General features: G+C 39.9%; 1 long non-coding RNA gene across 1 annotated transcript; it reads left to right on the top strand.

The window, feature by feature from the left end:
* Positions 1–234: 234 nt before the first annotated feature.
* LOC123590584 lies at positions 235–14,128 on the top strand. The gene is made up of 3 exons (XR_006708855.1): positions 235–288; positions 6,881–6,976; positions 12,935–14,128. It is a non-coding gene; the product is annotated as an uncharacterized LOC123590584 (long non-coding RNA).
* Positions 14,129–16,416: the final 2,288 nt, after the last annotated feature.

Genomic DNA, 16,416 nt, shown 5'->3' with positions numbered 1-16,416 from the left:
ACTTCTTGGTTGCTTTCACATTTGGGCAATTATGAATAAAGCTGCCATAAACATCCACGTGCAGGTTTTTGCATGGACATGATTTTCAGCTCCTTTGGGTAAATATCAGCAAGTGTGATTACTGTATCAAATGGTAAGAGTATGTTGTTTTTTAAGAAACCACCAAACTGTCTTCTAAAGAAGTGTTACCATTTTGCATTCTTACCAGCAATCAATGAGAGTTCCTGTTGTTCCAGACTCGCCAGTGTTTGATGTTGTCAGTGTTCCAGATTTTGGCCATTCTAATAGGTGGGTACTGGTATCTCGTTGTTTTAATTTGCATTTCCCTGATGACAAATGATGTGGACTATTTTTTCATATGCTTATTTGCCATCTGTTTATTTTCTTTGATGAGGTAACTATTAAGGTCTTTGGCCCATTTTTAAATTGCATTTGTATTTTTATTGTTGAGTTTTAAGAGTTCTTTATGTATTTTGGGTAACACTCTTATCAGATGCTTCTTTTGCAAACATTTTCTCCCAGTCTGTAGCTTGTCTTCTAATTCTCTTGATAATGTCTTTTGCAGACAGAAGTTTCAATTTTAATGAAGCCTGGCTTATTAATTGTTTCTTTTATGGTTTGTGTCTTTGGTGCTATATCCAAAAAGGCATCACTACACCCAAGGCCATCTAGGTTTGCTCCTGTGTTATCTTCTAGGAGTTTTATAGCTTTGCATTTTACATTTAGAAATAGAATGTATTTTGAGTTTATTTTTATGAAGTGTGTAAGGTCTGTGTGCATATTAATTTTTTTTTTTTTGCATTTTTTGCATCCAGTTGTTCTAGCACTATTTGTTGAAGACACTATCTTTGCTTCGTGGTATTGCCTTTGCTCCTTCGTCTAAGATCAGTTGACTATATTTATGTAGCAGTTTGTGTTTTTCAGTCAATTTTTTTTTCTATTTGGTCTTAGTCATTCAGACTAATCTAGGAGCAAAATATTCTATAAGCAATCTATTTTTATTATTATTATTATTTCAGCTGGGCATGGAGCCTCACATGGGACTTGAACTCACAACCCTGAGATCAATATCTGAGCTGAGATCGAGTCAGACACTTAACGAGCTGAGCCACCCAGGTGCCCCAATAGACATATTTTTAAATGTGTTTGTAATCATACTTATTTTGAATATATGTAGATAGATTTGTATGAAGGAGGAAAGGAGCCAGGAGTGAGAAATTTGGGGTTCTTGTCCTGATTTGGCTTTAGCTAATTGTAAGACCTCACATAAATCCTTGCCTTTTTCTCTCTTTTCTTGGCTATAAAATGACTTGTATGCAGTGATGGCAAATGTTTTGGTTTCATAGCTGCCTTCCCCCCCCTCCATGGGTCATTATTCTGAGTCAAAAGCATAAGGGGGCTGATTAATATTTCCTCAGAGTGAGGTTATGTCACAGTGACTTGCCAGAACCTCTCGTGCTAGACCAAATTAGTCTTCTCTGTAAGATAATGATCCTACAACATGAGCATATAATAAGAATATGTGGCTATGGAGTGCCAACTGAGTGCTGGGTATTGCACTATCTGCTTGTTGTGATTGAATTGTGTCTCGCCAAAACCACTGAAGTCCTAACCCCTGGTACTTATGGATGTAACCTTGTTTGGAAATGGAATTTTTACAGACGATCAAGTTAAGATGAGGTCATGCTCAACACAGAGCCTGATGCAGAGCTTGATCCCATGACCCTGGGATCATGACCTGAGCCAAAAATCAAGAGTCAGACACTCAACTGACTGAGCCACCCAGGCACCCCTAAAGATACCACCTTTCTAAAGGGCAGTTTGACAACATGTATTAAACGTCTTCAACTGTGAATATTCTTGGAGCGATTCTAATTTCAGAATTTCTTCTGCCCTTCAGAAATTGTTGGAGCTGGACGAAAAGATCTAGTTACACAAGTGTTTATTGTAGTATAATCTATAACAAGATGGTTAATATGGTAGAATATTATGTGGTCTTTACAAATCCTGTTGCTAAATGAGAATTTTTAACTGTTTTTGGGTCATGCACCATTTTGAGAATATGGTGGAAACAATCAACTCCCTTCTTGGGAAGAAGACACATAAGCACCTACCCAAATTTTGTGTGTAATTTCATAGAATTCATGGACTCTCTGAAGTCCATGCGCAGACTTGGGTTGAAGACTACTACTTTGTAATAGAGAGTAATAATTTGTGATATGGGGAAATAGTGGCAAAAGCACATATGTGCATAGTCACACGAGACTATTTATATATATAGTTGTTAGCTCTGAGAAATGTTGGAGCTTTTCCGTATTTCTTGGATTTCCCACTGGTAGAATGAATTATCTCAATATTATTTTTGAAGTTATCTTAATATGGAGTAAAAACTACATCGGAGGCTTAGAGAAGTTCCTGAGAAATGTAGAAAAAATTAAAAAAATGAAGAAAAGTGCAAAAGAATAATATTATGTTGCCTACGGTAATAGGTACTCCTGTGAGGAGGCACACAACAGTTCTCTGTGCTCTTGGAACATTTAAAGGAAATGGTTATAATTTAAACTAAAGTTTATACTTGGGCAGGAAATAGAATTTCTTTTTCTGTCAGTGCTGTAAAATACTTAGACGGGGCACCAAAGGACAAGTGGGACCTGTGTCCATGAAAATGCAAAAGGTGTAGTAAAAAATTATCAATCTTTTTGGTTTAAGAATCCCTCTCCCTGAAGGCATGAAACAGAATCAGGTGATTTATCTAGAGCCCTTTTGCTCCATTTGTCTGTGTTTTTGAAGCAGGGAACGCTAGTACACAAGAGGGGGAAGCATCGCGGGTACTCAGCAGTCTGCTCCACCCCCACATCCTTTATTGAGGCCCCTTCTCACACAGCCATCAGCTGGATCTCTATTAATAAATATGAGCCAGCAGGGAAACTGGTGATCTAATTTCAGCAAAGCTGAAGTTCATTTTTATGCCTTAGCTTAATCCACATCATTAAGTGAAATATACAGCGGGGAAAATCTGGTCAAGTAAAGTTATCCTCCATGCTCCTGGTTATTAACATTAATAACTTCTCTGGAGGAAAGCGCTCTGTTTTTTGGCCAGAATCTTCTGGAGACCTGCTGAATCTGTAGGGGACTTTCTCTAATCCACTCCAAAGGCTTGGCAATCTTTTGACCTTGTTATTTCTTGTTTCCTATCATGCTTACCATTCTTTTTATGAATCCCAAGTACTTCTGCTAAAAGTATATACCTTATAGCAATTTAGTTTCTACAACAGAATGCACAAACTGGATATCATTGTAACACACACACGCACACACACGTGCACATGCGCGCACACACACAGAAAAACATATACACATATTTATACTACATGTATAGATGTAGAAGTATGCAATAAAGTTTATGGATAAGAGCATGGGGTCTGTGGACAGACTTTCTGAGTTGGGCTCCTTGTTCTATCACAGCTCTGTGAACTTGGGCAATTTATTTAACCTTAGTAAACTTTATCAAAATGGGTGTAATAATGGTTATCTTCCTGATAGGGTAGTGGTGATGATTAAATGCATTAATACATTATAATATTGCCTGTACTACAGTGCGTGTTTGCTAGCAGTATCAACACTTGCTGAGCGTCCGAAGGTTTGTGAGAAATTCTCTGATTTATTGTCCCTCCCAGTTCCAGGTCATGAAATTCTTGCTTGTTCCTAAGGCCACAGAAACCAAGATCTCCTTTGGATATTATATACCTTTCCTAACACTAGCTTCTGTAGGGCAGATATGATCCCAATTGTCTCGACTGGTGCTTGGTTATCATGTTGACAGGATGACCCAAAGGCGATTCATGACGTAGAGCTCTCCTACCTTTGGGCACCCATGGGAATGGAGTCCTTCTACTTATCCCTAAGTTAACTTATTTGCCAAAGATACCTGAAAAAGAGGTTTCATCTTAGTTCCAGTCTGAGAACCACAGATTGTCTTGGAAGTATAGAGTGTCTTTTCTGGTCCTTGGCTTCACTGTCTCATGAATCTAGTCGTGATCATCTCTTAATGTGCTCTCTGCCTTCCAGTAGGCAGCCTGAATTCCTCTTGGGTTTTCTTGGAATCCCAGACTTTCTGACTTTTCTAGATGAGCTAGAGGAACTGGTTATATTGAGATGTTGACAAGAGTAGTTCACAGAATCACGGATGGGTATCTCTCCCTTCACACAGAAGTAAAATTTCTAAAGTTGTATATAGATAAAATTTTTGTAACTCAAATATAAACTTGATGGAGCAGTGTTCTTTTTTGGGGGTGGGTAAGGATTCTGCCATATTCTCAAATATGTCTGAAATATTTTAACCATTTTGATTTCCTGAAGGTTGTATATCCTGGATTTACTGGAACAGCACCTGCTTTATGTATTTCATTCTATTCAATAGAAGTGATTTATTAAATCCACAACCAGAGCAACCTATTTAGCCTTCCACATTGATGTAAATCAAAACCAAAACAAGAACACACCTTTCATGGACCCCAAGTTCTGATATTTGGTTCTGAAAATGTGGCCTTTTGGACCCACAGCCCTTCTGGTTTCACAGGTTTCTCAAAATTGCTACTTAGAAAAAGAGGCCAACATGGTTTGGGAGTCTGACAGTCTCCTCTGAGGTGAAGATAGTGCTTTACTTTTCATACAGGGCATCTCGGATTGAACAGCTCCTTTGGCACCGTTCATCGTGGTGCACTGGGCCCTCTGTACCACGATTGTTGGCTTGTTGGCTCTTCCATCTGTCACAGACAACCAAGAGCAAAGTTTGAGTGATCCTGCCATTGTTTATCCCCGGCTCCTCCTTCCTCTCCATTTCCCAAGGCTGCTCCACTTCCTCCACTGGTTAGCTTCCTCACCTGGGGAAACTTCACGTCCTTACTGAGTGTCTGTCCCTAGTCAAAGGAAAACTCCGGAAAGCTCTGTTCTTTTTTCTTCTAAAGAAGATTGGAGGGGCTCCTGGGTGGCGTGGTTGGTTAAGCATCTCACTCGATCTCTGCTCAGGTCATGATCTCACAGTGAGCTCGAGCCCCACATCAGGCTCTGCGCTGACAGTGCAATGCCTGTTTGGGATTTTGTCTCTCCTTCTCTCTGCCCCTCTCCAGGTTGTTCTCTCTCTCTCTCTCTCTCTCTCTCTCTCTCTCTCTCTCTCTCTCTCTCTCCCCTTTCTCTCCCCCCTCTCTCTCAAATAAATAAACAAATAAACAAAAAAAGAAGATTGGAGAAGCCATCTCTGTGTTGTGTCAAGTGTACGTTTGGCCTGAAGTGCCCCAGTTGTCTAATCTGAGAAGTCTAGAGCTCATCATTTATTTTTATGTCTTTGGGCTGACAGTTCTTTAGCTGGTTTTGACCTTAGGCTAGAAAAGTAAATTACAAAAGATTTAATAGTGCAAATAATAACTTTAATGGTGTATAGAAAGGACACCTTGATGGATGAAAGAAGACCTTTAGGGCCAACCTGATCCCTGAAGTTAGAGGGAGAAAAGAGTTGGGTCAGGTCAAGTGTTTTTAATCTTTCCAGATCAGAGTTCTGGTTTTGTGAACCCTCTTATGGTTCATAAGCTGTATCTGCTGTAAAACATTTTAGGAATCTTAGCACAAAACCTTCTCTAATAGGCTTCAGAGTTGTCCCAGACTAATTTTCCTTAATTAGATATAATGGATTGTCTGATGAACTATATGACTCTCTGGTCTGGCGGAGGTAATTAGCCATGAATGATTGTACTTGGCCATTTTTTTTTTTTATTATGCTGGTGTGCCGATTTTTTATTTTTCACAGCTACCATTTGAAGAAGCCTAAAGACTTTACTGAAGTAAATACTGTTTCTTTTCTTTTAAAACACCTATTTAAAACCAGAACACCTTTATTTGAGGTCTGCCACATTATACCCCTTCCACCCCTGTGCCCCACTTCACCCCTAGTACTCACTAGTTGTATGATCCTGACAAATCACTCATGCTAAGTCTGTTTTATCAGCTATATAATGGGACTAATAATGATCCTCACAGGGTTAGATGAAATAGTATCACAATACTGTTTAATAAATAATGCTATGTCATGTGCTTTATAAAAAATAATAATGAGAATCTCCAAAGCTTACATAAGCAATATTTTTCAAACAGTGGGTTGCAGCCCATTACTGTGTCCTGAAACTTATTTACTAGGTTGAGATGACCAGTTAAAAAAAATAGCAAAATAGAGTGGGATAGAAAACATAAGTATGCTCACAGGTAGTAAGGACAAGTGTTTTCACTGAGGGTTGTGAAGTGAAAGTTTATGTATAATGTTGTGATTTTAATGTATTTTTTATTGTGCACGAAGGGCACTGATGTTTGAGAGCTACTGTTTGGGATTTTGTCTCAAAATGGAGACATTATCGATGGAAACATAAAATTTTGAGCAATTTTATCCACTAGTTTTCCAGCTCCCTTCCTCTGAATTCTTACTGAAGAAAAAAAAAATCAGTATTTTGAAGTCCTAGACCCACAGAATCTTAATCAGATACATTAACTGATAATTTTGAAAGCACAGTATTTCTGCCTTTAGCAGACCCTGCTGCCCACCTAATTGCTAAGGTCCCACATCTGTTTCTTCCTTACTGCCATCTTGGGGGCACTCTCATCAAACTCAGGGAAGACTGCCATTATCTTCAGTTACAGGGATAAATCCTGACAGCTCTAAGCCAATTTCAATGGTTTCATTTTCGTTGATGGTGATTAATTTTGGAATGGACATGTGACATAGTTCCCGCCACGAGATGCGAGGACTGTTCTCCTGAGGCGCTTCTGAGAATGGTTTCCTTGCAGATAAAAACAAGTCATAGGAAAAGATTCCCTCCTTTTCTTTCTCTACTAGATGTGTCATTCAGTAAAGCCTGGGTGTGTGACAGACAACAAGGAACTGTTTGAGGACATCCCAGTGGATCGCAGAGCTGAAAGAATGGAATCACGGGTAAGGTATTAAGTCCCAAATTTTACTCACCCTGAAGCTAGTCTACATCTACCTTTGACTTCTTTCTAAATGAGATAATACATATTCTTTGTGATTTAATCCATTTTACGTCAGAGTTTCTTGTTGGCTTGCAGCTGGAAATCCCATAGCCAATACACTCAGAACAACATTTTGATTATGTTCCTAAGAAATGTAACCCCTGTCACTGCATATCCTTGGAATATTTTGAGTTCTGTCACATGGCCATTTACAACCTGAGAGCCAGGTGTGAGTCAGAAGGTTCTCTATCATCCTCTTTTAAATCATTATTCCTCACTTTCTTTGGAGTCCTTTCTCTATAGAGGTTGTTGGTATAGGTGTGTGAGGGAAAGAGATTCTTAACACTTCGTGTTGGTATTGTGCTTTGTACCTTTTGAAATCATTTTATATCTATTTTTATTGAACATTCATTAACATATCTATTATCGAACACCTACAAATGCTGGAGGGGTAGGCATTTGGACATACAGTGGTAAGTATGTTCAACATAGTTTGCCTTCCCTGTGAACCTAAAAACAAGGTATTCTCAGTAACTTTGTAAAGTAGGGCAACTTTTATTAAATGTATTGTTTTGTGCATTTATTCATTAATTCACTATGTTTTTGATGAGCTTCTGTGTACATGGCAGTACGTCAGGGAATGCAATGATAAACAAAGCAGACATGATTCTTGCCTACTCTACTCTAGCTCTTCCTGATCATTTTGTGAGGTGGTAAATATTATGAATTCATTCACTCAATAAATATTTATAAAATGCCTTCTGTGTGTAGAGAAAACTGAAGCCAGAGGTAAAATGACTTAACATGCATCATACGAGCTACTGAGAAAGCTCAATCTAGCACACAGAAATCTGTGATCTAAGTGACCTTCTCACTTGATCACATTGTCCCTTAGTACCAAGTACGATGAGAATTACTTCCTAAGAGCACCTTGCTCAATCTGTAAAAGAATTGGCATCAACGTTGTCTTCTCAAACAAGGTATAGAAAATTAAGCTGGAAAATTCCTCTCAACTTTAAATGTAACCTTTACTTTTATATCCTAGGGGATGAAGCTAGCCCAAATGTTTTTAGTTCAAAAGACTGGGGTTCCATCAAAATGGAAGGTTTGCAAATGAATAAATAGGAGTATTAGGGTCCTTAGAGAAAAGCAAAAATTCTAGAATTTATGAAGGAAATAGCTCTTCACTGTAAGTGGATATTTGTCTGTACTGTATTGCCTCAAAGAGCCCATGTTTTGTCTCTCTCTGTGTCATGGGACTTCCTGTGATTGTGTTATTTGTGCCTTTCTTCTCTTCAAATCTTTCTTTAGATTCCTTACTTTTTCTAAAGTGCCTGGCCCTATCTAATATCTCTGACTCAGATCCTGATTCACAAGGACAGAACGCATTCTTTAAGGCATAAATATAGGGCGTTTAATGCGCAAGAGCCTAGAAGTGTTGAAGTAACATAAATTCTCATAATTTGGAAACAAGGTTAGAAAAGACCACTTTCTGATATGGTAACTACCAAGCATCAATACACCATGACATTAGTTACCTAGAGGAGATATTCCTAGGAAATAGCGTATGTTAAGACGGACAATGATGAAAACAAGAAAACCAAAAAGATTGAATAAATCAAAGAAAAAAAGAAGCTAAAGAACGTGGTAAAGGATAAGCAGAGAACATGGAGTTAAGAGGATCATCTTTGAACTTCGAAATGACTTGGTCCTAGGAAGTAAAGGTGGTCCCAAGGAGGTCTTGCTCTTCTGATGTGCATATAGATTCCAGGTGGCTCTGGGAGGGTGAGAAAGCCCTTGGAAGGGAGCTGATACGGAAGCTTCCCATCAGTTGACTGGTTCTCTTGGAATCATCTGTCCCTGCTCAGAATACGTATAGAATTTTATCCTCTAATGGTATTGTAACATTCTACTTTGCAGTGTAGTTATCAATTGAGTGAATGGCCCGCCTGGCATCTTTTAGACTGTAGTCTAAAAGGATTGGTGCATTCTTAGTTCTGTTCACCTATTTATAGCTCCAAACATAATTCCTGGTATATGGCAGACAGTCAATGAATGTTCTTGAATGTTCAATCAATGAAATGGAACATGGGTGTGAGTGTGAATATAACTCAAGCATAGAGGTGAAAAGTTGAAATGCGTCATTCTATTTTTATTTCATTTAACTTTCCGAGTGGTTGTTGCTTTTCTTGTTGCAGTATTGTTACCTTCCAATTTAGCAAATAATCAAATAGTGCAATAGCGGAAAGCTGGTTTCCTAATGGAGGCAGAGAAATAGGAAAGCAACAAGATAGTGACAAAATGATCATCAGAGGAAAACCCGTTATTTGAATCAGTTTGTTTGTTTGTTTGTTTTGTAAGACAGTTACCATAGATTTCTTCGATATGTCCCTGTATATAAGCCAGAGCGCACACACACACATTTTGGTTTGTACCCCGTGAGAAGTATGCCCATTTTCATGGAAAATGAAATCAGTGTCAAGGTTGCAAATAATTTTCTGTTTGAAAATAGTAGCATCAATGTGTTCTTGCATAGCCGACCTCCAAACGGATTGTGAACATGAAGAGCTTGGCCCAAAATGCCTGAGCTTGAATCTCATCTCTGCCTCTTACTAGCTCCATGCCAAGTTATTTAACCTCTCTGTGCCTCAGTTTCCTAACGCATAAATTGGAAATGATGATAGCTCTGCCTCACAGGGTCCCTGTGAGGATTAATGAGTTAATATATGTTAAGTTATTAGAACAATGCCTGACTTATTATAAGTGTTGACTATTATTATTAACAATCAAACATTACTGATAATATCAAGATTTAATAAAATATTAATAGATTAAAAAATTTAGAGCCACTGCATTTTGTAGTATTAGCAAGTATTGACCAAGAAAATGCACAATTAATTAATTAAAAGCTTTTAAGCTCCTAAAAATTATGCTTTTATTTTTTATTAATTTTTAAACATTTTTTTAAAGTTTATTTTTGAGAGAGAGAGAAAGAGAGAGAGAGAGAGAGAGAGAGAGCATGCACACGGAAGTGGGGGAGGGACAGAGAGAGAGGGAGACACAGAATCCCAGGCAGGCTCCAGGTTCTGAGCTGTCATGGGGTTCTAACTCATAAACCGCAAGATCATGACCTGAGTTGAAGTCGGCGCTTAACCAGCTGAGCCACCCAGCTGCCCCTATAAATTATGCTTTTAAATAAACTTGTATTTTATTAATCAATGGCATTTATATATACATTTGAAACATAACAGTACTGGACATTTATGAATATATGTGGATATACTTGTTTGTGGTGTGTGTGCATGTGTGTGTATGGCATTGTTTATTCAGTCTTTGCATGAAGCACAGTAAGTATATGACTTTCTGACCCTTGAGGGATCCATGATACGTGCAGTCCTCAGTTTGGGAGCCATTGACTTCCTAAACCTAAATGTTCACTCTGTATATCAGTCATATAGATTAGTGCAGATCCTTTTCCTAAAAGATATTAGGTTAAGAATTGATTAAGAATCAAGTACACTTAAACATAGTTTAACCAACAGAACTGGGCTAGGATCTCCCTTAGGCTAGTGGAATTCACTCCATGGTTCCAGGGATCTCGTGGATCTGCTGGAGATTAGTGAAGGAAGAACCAAAGGCAATTTTGTGATTGGAGGTAATGTAGACAGCAGAGTGATTAAAAGCGCACAGCAACTCTGTGAGGAAGGTGGTATTATTGTTTCTTTTTATAGGTAAGAAAACTGGAGCTCAGAGAGGTTCAGTGACTTGCTGAAAGTCTTACAGTAGAGCTGAGATCCAAATCTGAGATTGGCTCTCACTAGGGCAACATATTTTTATGCTACAGTCCGTCTAATAATGGCTCTCATTTTAAGATAGCTTCAGGATTGTGCAGGGTTTTTGTTATATTTTTATTTTGCCTGACCCCTAGCACACACCACATCAATGCAATTCAGGCAGAGATAACAAAAGAATAAACATAGATGTTCATCGTGGCAGTCAGCAGCAGAGAGGGGTCTGGAACCTTCCATGAAATTCCTTATAGTTCAGAGACTAAAATGTAGGTTATTTGAATCAGTTACTTGGGCACTGCTGGTCAGTAAAGATTAGGCCTCAAGATGATGCCTGCTTATGGGGCGCCTGGCTCAGGTCAGGATCTCAGCTTGTGAGTTCGAGGCCTGCGTCAGGCTCTGTGCTGACAATGTGGAACCTGCTTGGGATTCTATCTCCCTCTCTCTCTTTCCCCTCCCCTGCTCTCTCTCTCAAAATAAATAAATAAACTTAAAAAAAAAAAAAAAAGATCGAGCCTGCTTAAATGGCTGTGGGCATGGACCTAAGTCTCCACTACAAAGGTGGTGATGGTACAGCTGATGAAGAGAGTGGTAAGAAAGAGGCCATTCCTTGGGGCGCCTGGGTGGCGCAGTCGGTTAAGCGTCCGACTTCAGCCAGGTCACGATCTCGCGGTCTGTGAGTTCGAGCCCCGCGTCGGGCTCTGTGCTGATGGCTCAGAGCCTGGAGCCTGTTTCCGATTCTGTGTCTCCCTCTCTCTCTGCCCCTCCCCCGTTCATGCACTGTCTCTCTCTGTCCCAAAAATAAATAAACGTTGAAAAAAAAAATTAAAAAAAAAAAAAAAAAAGAGGCCATTCCAAATGGTTTGTTTTTCAAAGAAGGGAATGGAGGTAGATAAGGAAAAACCCTATCAAAATCAAGTAGTGCATATCCAAGGAGTTATAAGGGAGGGGAAGGCAGGTAGGCTCACAGAGACACAAGGAAAAGAAGGAGGCTAATAGCTAATATGCATCCATCCTGGTTGGGGGGGAGGGAGCTTTTTAAAAAAAATTTTTTTTTAACGTTTATTTATTTTTGAGACCGAGAGAGACAGAGCATGAATGGGGAGGGTCAGAGAGAGGGAGACACAGAATCCGAAACAGGCTCCAGGCTCTGAGCTGTCTGCACAGAGCCCGACGCGGGGCTCGAACTCACCGACCATGAGATCATGACCTGAGCCGAAGTTGGCCGCTTAACCGACTGAGCCGCCCAGGCGCCCCGGGAGGGAGCTTTTTGATGTAGGGTGGAGTGGGGGAATATGGGAAGGACAGGTGACCCTTAATGATTAAATCAGTTCTTTACCTTTTTAAGCCACTCCATGTTCTAGGATGACATTTGAGTGTCTGATCTTGTCTTAGACCAATGTTTGTTTGTTTGTTTGTTTGTTTTAAGCTGATTATCCCTTATTGCTGCCAGCTGGCTCATGGTCCCCCTCTCTTCTGTACCTCTTACTCTCCAGCCCATTTTTGGATTTTCTGCCTTTGATGATTCCAGAGGACACTCTCACATTACTTTATCTTATTAAATGTTATTCCTGTGAATGAGGTTTATTAAGCTCCTTCCCTTCATCTCCAATCCTCTTGCTGAGTTCCTGGTGACCTAACAGTAAGTGAAAACGAGTGATTGCTTATTGAGCAATCAGTGCCTACTATGTGTTAGGCACTGAGAAAACCATGCTCGATGAAACAGAGTCCCTCCCTTAAAGAGCTAATATCCTCTTATGGAGGCCACTTTGTAAGAGGGGAAAACAAAACTGCATATAATACAGTGTTAGAATATAATGTTAAGAATATGTGCAATGCTGAATGTGAACCCCCTTATGCCAATGGAGTCCACTGAACCTTAGGGAAATTTTCCATGTCTGAGAGGTCCTTGTAGGTCATTACCTGGCAGCAGGGAGAATGGAAATGGATGAGTCAGGGACTGTGAAATGATTCCACCTTTTCAGTGAACAGAGGACTATGTCAGCCCAGAGTTGGCCTCTGTATGGAAGTGCAGAAGAAACAAAAGGTACAATATGTGAGATAATTATGCTTTCCCATCGTAAAGAGTAAATTTCTTAATACTGTCTGCCCTTCTTCCTCTCCTTATTTAGATTAAAATTGGGTGAGTTAGTCTCAAAAGTTTTTTGGAAGAGGATTTAAAAAGAAACTGGATGAAAATCTGTCTGGAAGCTAGTTGGGAGATTATTTTGAAGAGATGATGGTTCCTGGAGCCCAGCTCCTGATTGCTCAAGGAAGTACCTGAGAATAATGAACAGTAACGTTGGGACAGAAGAGAAGCTCAACCCAGAAGTGTTGTTCTGAGCGCCTGGACCCTCCCTGGCAGGAGCAGTTGACCCAAGAGAAGATTTTGCAAATAGGAGGAACCAAAACTTGGCACCAACTTTTGGAAACACAGGTTAACCAATGCCAAGAGATTCAAAATGAAAATGCTTCAGGATAAAAATTTGCTAAATACTAGGAAGACTCAACCTACCTTTGGGAAGCCATCTATCTAACTGTTAAAGTATCTCTATGGATTTCAAAGTTAAGGAATGACACAAAGGAGGGATATTAAAGTGTTATGTAAATATGCCCCTGTTAGAGTAGGATGTCAATGAAAAGTAACCAAAAGACTGACAGAAAAGACAAGACGGTGGGTCTTTTCTTTTAGCTTCCTTCCCTCCCCTCCCCTCCCCTCCCTTCCCCTTCCCTCCCCTTCCTTTCCCTTCAAATGGAAATTGAATTTCCTGAGATGGGAACTTGCAAAATCTCTGAAGTCCCCAAGTAACAGTGTTGACTCAAGAGCCAGAAATAGTGGGAAAGGAAAACTGGCCTGGGAAAACCCTTGGTCTACCTGTGCATGGATGGGACAGTTGCTTCTGGGCTGTCTTCATAAGAGGAACTATGTAAAATATGAATCAACAAAGATACAACTAGCTAGGGGCCAGGCACTGTTTAATGCTTGTTATTTATGCTGAACCAGAAGAAACTGTGATCTGGAATTTTGGGGTGGTGGAGTCCCCAGAGCTGTGAACGGTGTCACTGCAAATCGATAAATATTTATTGAATATCTGTGTCCATCAGCACCATGGAGGTACACAAAAAACTCTAAGATTTTTACTTGTATTCTTTGGTCGTATCTGGGCTGTGATTCATGAATTGGATGAAAATGCGATGGGATTTTTGGATAGATTAAAAAATGCAGCCTGCACGACACTGAGCATAAAATTATTTGCAGATGATTGAGAACTGACCTGATGTCTGAGAATCCAGAGCTTGCTTGGGAGCACATGGAACACATCCAAGGCCCCCAAATCCCATCTCCAAAAGGTTGTGTTATTTTTCTCCTTGCTGTTTCTCAGAGAGCAGTGGGGATTTGAGGGTGGGGTGGAGGGGGGACAAGGGTGAGCTTGAAGTTGTATATTAAGGAGAGAAGCCACTTCGAAATTGAGATCTGTGTTTACCAAATATCTGGCTTTAAGGAAACAGTATTTAATCCAAAGTGAAATTGGTGGATTTCACAGATGCATTTACCCCTCTATAATTAAAAGATCAGTCCCGTACAGTTCTTTTCTTTAAAGATGATTCTATAATGTGAATAAACCATTCTCAGAAATGACAGCTTCTCTCTTCTGAAACCTTTCATCTCTCCCACAGCTGATTAAAAGGGCTGCTCATGGTCTTTTTCAGCTGCTTATAAGGAATATAAAGCAAAGCAGTGCAGTAGAAAGAGATGAATAAAGATGCCTTTGTTCCTGATCACGTGCCTGAAGAGAGAACACCACTGCCCTTGAGGCGCTCTCTTGAGTGGGTTCAGGATCTTCCCTCTTCCTGTAGCAGTCTGCGTGATTCTCTCACAGTGCGGCATGAAAAAGCGGTACTGTTCCCTCTGGGCTGTGCCCCCACCATGGAAACTGCCCCTGCCGCCTCCATTCCCCTTCGCCCAGACGACAGACGGAAACTGCTAACAGCACAGCATGTTTAGTTACTCCCTCTGCCTAGTGGAAACTTGTTTCAAAGAAAGTAACAAGGATTGCCTGGTGTTAGAAGGCTCAACAAAGTGAAAATACATTTTGTAAAATAATTTGGCTGCATTATCTGAACGTACATGGTGTCTGTTTGGGGGAGTTGCAAAGGAATGGATGGGCGTATTTGTCAGGGAGGGAAGGAGGCAGAGGAAAATAAATCCATAAATCCTCTCTCTTTGGGAGGCATCATATGACTTTAGTTTACACATCACATCTGAATATCTGCCCAAGGAATGTGATATGTTTGTTTTGATTTTTCTAAACTTATAAATTTCCTGGAAAAATAAGACATCTGGTCTTTGGAAACCTTTTCTCTCATAATCTTAAAATTTTTATTTCTATAATTCCTCATTCCTTTGCTTGGGTATCTTCGAGATCTAACTTCCTGGTGGATTCCTTAGATATGTTGGTGATTTATTATCATTTGTAGCCCTGGCCCCTATGCGTAGCCTTACACACACTGGGTGCTTGATAAATGTTTCTGGAAAAAGTGAATGAATGGAAAAATGAAGAGGTCAATCTTAAACTGTTTAGTGAAAACCTGATGAGTAAGCCTCTCCCCTTAGAAATATTTTGGTCTTGATAACGGGCTCAAATATTAAGTTCCTGTCAAAGAGGCTGATTTTCCTTGGGGTATTACTGAGCTGAACCCTTGGAACATAAGCTTCGGGAAAACAAGCCATGCAATGGCCACTGGGGGTAGGATAAGTGGAAAAGTGGTCAGAAAAAATTTGTTCCATTTCTCTTCAGGAAAATCTTTGACGATTTAGCTGCCTACCTCAGACTTACGAGGCTGTTAATGTTTGACTGTGAAGAAGAAAATAAAGGAAAATATTGCAGGTTGAGTTTAATTCACGGAAGAGTGTGCTCATGGCAGTCTGAAATCTGGTCTCTATCAATAGGGCCAGGCATGAGGGTGAGGACGGTGGCATTCTGTGTGGGCCACCAATACCGTTTGTGTGCAGGAAAGAGGCAGAGTCCCTAGTTACTCTTCTTTCCAGCAGCAGTGGGTAGACAGGGCAGAGTAACATCATTCTCTTTTCTAAGGTCACAACTAGGAGAAGGGCCTGTGTTGATTCTCTAGGGCTGCTATAACAAAATGACACACACCGTGTGGCTTAAACAACACAAGCTGTGTTTTTTTTTTTTTTTTTTTTAATAGTCTGGAGGCTTGAAGTCCAAGATCAAGGTGTTAGTGGGGTTGGTTTCTTCTGAGGCCTCTCTCCTTGGTATATAGATGGCTCTCGTTTCCCTGTGTCTTCGTACGGTTTTCCCTCTGTACATGCTGGGTTCATGTTTCCTCCTTTTTAAGGACATATTGGATAGGGTTCATCCTAATGACCTCATTGAATATAAATTATCTCTTTAAAGGTCCTATTTCCAACTATATATTCTGTGATACTGGGGATTAGGGCTTCAACATATGAATTTTGGGGAGGCACAGTTCATAATCGGGCAGTTGCAGCCAGATCCTTGTTCCATCATTGTTGGATATAAGTTGTTTTACTTCTGGAGGAAAATTAAGGCATAAAGATAGAGAATAGATAACGATTGATTACAGGGAA

Source organism: Leopardus geoffroyi, chromosome B4 (assembly GCF_018350155.1).
Source record: "Leopardus geoffroyi isolate Oge1 chromosome B4, O.geoffroyi_Oge1_pat1.0, whole genome shotgun sequence".
Taxonomy (NCBI): domain Eukaryota; kingdom Metazoa; phylum Chordata; class Mammalia; order Carnivora; family Felidae; genus Leopardus; species Leopardus geoffroyi.
Note: the sequence above shows the minus strand (reverse complement) of the source record. Positions and strands in the feature narration are given on the sequence as shown.